The sequence below is a fragment of the Thamnophis sirtalis genome, unplaced genomic scaffold (genome assembly GCF_051295495.1).
Source record: "Thamnophis sirtalis isolate CommonGarterSnake01/CBP01778 unplaced genomic scaffold, rThaSir2_p1.2 scaffold_3, whole genome shotgun sequence".
Lineage (NCBI taxonomy): Eukaryota > Metazoa > Chordata > Lepidosauria > Squamata > Natricidae > Thamnophis > Thamnophis sirtalis.
In genome coordinates, this window is record NW_028261383.1 from 19,077,907 (window position 1) to 19,081,929 (window position 4,023).

Below are 4,023 nucleotides of genomic sequence, written 5' to 3' on the forward strand. Positions count from 1 at the left end.
TGATGGGCTCCAAATCCAATGGCGATGTCCGTTTTGCTCTGCGAATTCATGGAGAGCTAACCCTAACACTAAGTGGAATTTTCCCCAATGGCATTCCCCATGTATTTTACTAGGAAATATACATAAGTCTGGTTAAAAAGTCGTGCTCCCTCCTAACCATACTGATGGGCTCCAAATCCAATGGCGATGTCCGTTTTGCTCTGCGAATTCATGGAGAGCTAACCCTAACCCTAAGTGGAATTTTCCCCAAAGGCATTTCCCCATGTATTTTACTAGGAAATATACATAAGTCTGGTTAAAAAGTCGTGCTCCCTCCTAACCATACTGATGGGCTCCAAATCCAATGGCGATGTCGGTTTTGATCTGCGAATTCATCGAGAGCTAACCCTAACCCTAAGTGGAATTTTCCCCAATGGCATTCCCCATGTATTTTACTAGGAAATATACATAAGTCTGGTTAAAAAGTCGTGCTCCCTCCTAACCATACTGATAGGCTCCAAATCCAATGGCGATGTCCGTTTTGCTCTGCGAATTCATGGAGAGCTAACCCTAACCCTAAGTGGAATTTTCCCCAAAGGCCTTTCCCCATGTATTTTACTAGGAAATATACATAAGTCTGGTTATAAAGTCATGCTCCCTCCTAACCATACTGATGGGCTCCAAATCCAATGGCGATGTCCGTTTTGCTCTGCGAATTCATGGAGAGCTAACCCTAACCCTAAGTGGAATTTTCCCCAATGGCATTCCCCATGTATTTTACTAGGAAATATACATAAGTCTGGTTAAAAAGTCATGCTCCCTCCTAACCATACTGATGGGCTCCAAATCCAATGGCGATGTCCGTTTTGCTCTGCGAATTCATGGAGAGCTAACCCTAACCCTAAGTGGAATTTTCCCCAAAGGCATTTCCCCATGTATTTTACTAGGAAATATACATAAGTCTGGTTAAAAAGTCATGCTCCCTCCTAACCATACTGATGGGCTCCAAATCCAATGGCGATGTCCGTTTTGCTCTGCGAATTCATGGAGAGCTAACCCTAACCCTAAGTGGAATTTTCCCCAATGGCATTCCCCATGTATTTTACTAGGAAATATACATAAGTCTGGTTAAAAAGTCGTGCTCCCTCCTAACCATACTGATAGGCTCCAAATCCAATGGCGATGTCCGTTTTGCTCTGCGAATTCATGGAGAGCTAACCCTAACCATAAGTGGAATTTTCCCCAAAGGCATTTCCCCATGTATTTTACTAGGAAATATACATAAGTCTGGTTATAAAGTCATGCTCCCTCCTAACCATACTGATGGGCTCCAAATCCAATGGCGATGTCCGTTTTGCTCTGCGAATTCATGGAGAGCTAACCCTAACCCTAAGTGGAATTTTCCCCAATGGCATTCCCCATGTATTTTACTAGGAAATATACATAAGTCTGGTTAAAAAGTCGTGCTCCCTCCTAACCATACTGATGGGCTCCAAATCCAATGGCGATGTCCGTTTTGCTCTGCGAATTCATGGAGAGCTAACCCTAACCCTAAGTGGAATTTTCCCCAATGGCATTCCCCATGTATTTTACTAGGAAATATACATAAGTCTGGTTAAAAAGTCGTGCTCCCTCCTAACCATACTGATGGGCTCCAAATCCAATGGCGATGTCCGTTTTGCTCTGCGAATTCATCGAGAGCTAACCCTAAACCTAAGTGGAATTTTCCCCAAAGGCATTTCCCCATGTATTTTACTAGGAAATATACATAAGTCTGGTTATAAAGTCATGCTCCCTCCTAACCATACTGATGGGCTCCAAATCCAATGGCGATGTCCGTTTTGCTCTGCAAATTCATGGAGAGCTAACCCTAACCCTAAGTGGAATTTTCCCCAATGGCATTCCCCATGTATTTTACTAGGAAATATACATGTCTGGTTAAAAAGTCGTGCTCCCTCCTAACCATACTGATGGGCTCCAAATCCAATGGCGATGTCCGTTTTGCTCTGCGAATTCATGGAGAGCTAACCCTAACACTAAGTGGAATTTTCCCCAATGGCATTCCCCATGTATTTTACTAGGAAATATACATAAGTCTGGTTAAAAAGTCGTGCTCCCTCCTAACCATACTGATGGGCTCCAAATCCAATGGCGATGTCCGTTTTGCTCTGCGAATTCATGGAGAGCTAACCCTAACCCTAAGTGGAATTTTCCCCAAAGGCATTTCCCCATGTATTTTACTAGGAAATATACATAAGTCTGGTTAAAAAGTCGTGCTCCCTCCTAACCATACTGATGGGCTCCAAATCCAATGGCGATGTCGGTTTTGATCTGCGAATTCATCGAGAGCTAACCCTAACCCTAAGTGGAATTTTCCCCAATGGCATTCCCCATGTATTTTACTAGGAAATATACATAAGTCTGGTTAAAAAGTCGTGCTCCCTCCTAACCATACTGATAGTCTCCAAATCCAATGGCGATGTCCGTTTTGCTCTGCGAATTCATGGAGAGCTAACCCTAACCCTAAGTGGAATTTTCCCCAAAGGCCTTTCCCCATGTATTTTACTAGGAAATATACATAAGTCTGGTTATAAAGTCATGCTCCCTCCTAACCATACTGATGGGCTCCAAATCCAATGGCGATGTCCGTTTTGCTCTGCGAATTCATGGAGAGCTAACCCCAACCCTAAGTGGAATTTTCCCCAATGGCATTCCCCATGTATTTTACTAGGAAATATACATAAGTCTGGTTATAAAGTCATGCTCCCTCCTAACCATACTGATGGGCTCCAAATCCAATGGCGATGTCCGTTTTGCTCTGCGAATTCATGGAGAGCTAACCCTAACCCTAAGTGGAATTTTCCCCAATGGCATTCCCCATGTATTTTACTAGGAAATATACATAAGTCTGGTTAAAAAGTCATGCTCCCTCCTAACCATACTGATGGGCTCCAAATCCAATGGCGATGTCCGTTTTGATCTGCGAATTCATGGAGAGCTAACCCTAACCCTAAGTGGAATTTTCCCCAATGGCATTCCCCATGTATTTTACTAGGAAATGTACATAAGTCTGGTTAAAAAGTCATGCTCCCTCCTAACCATACTGATGGGCTCCAAATCCAATGGCGATGTCCGTTTTGCTCTGCGAATTCATGGAGAGCTAACCCTAACCCTAAGTGGAATTTTCCCCAATGGCATTCCCCATGTATTTTACTAGGAAATATACATAAGTCTGGTTAAAAAGTCGTGCTCCCTCCTAACCATACTGGTGGGCTCCAAATCCAATGGCGATGTCCGTTTTGCTCTTCGAATTCCTGGAGAGCTAACCCTAACCCTAAGTGGAATTTTCCCCAAAGGCATTTCCCCATGTATTTTACTAGGAAATATACATAAGTCTGGTTATAAAGTCATGCTCCCTCCTAACCATACTGATGGGCTCCAAATCCAATGGCGATGTCCGTTTTGCTCTGTGAATTCATGGAGAGCTAACCCTAACCCTAAGTGGAATTTTCCCCAATGGCATTCCCCATGTATTTTACTAGGAAATATACATAAGTCTGGTTAAAAAGTCATGCTCCCTCCTAACCATACTGATGGGCTCCAAATCCAATGGCGATGTCCGTTTTGCTCTGCGAATTCATGGAGAGCTAACCCTAACCCTAAGTGGAATTTTCCCCAATGGCATTCCCCATGTATTTCACTAGGAAATATACATAAGTCTGGTTAAAAAGTCGTGCTCCCTCCTAACCATACTGATGGGCTCCAAATCCATTGGCGATGTCCGTTTTGCTCTGCGAATTCATGGAGAGCTAACCCTAACCCTAAGTGGAATTTTCCCCAATGGTATTCCCCATGTATTTTACTAGGAAATATACATAAGTCTGGTTAAAAAGTCGTGCTCCCTCCTAACCATACTGATGGGCTCCAAATCCAATGGCGATGTCCTTTTTGCTCTGCGAATTCATTGAGAGCTAACCCTAACCCTAAGTGGAATTTTCCCCAATGGCATTCCCCATGTATTTCACTAGGAAATATACATAAGTC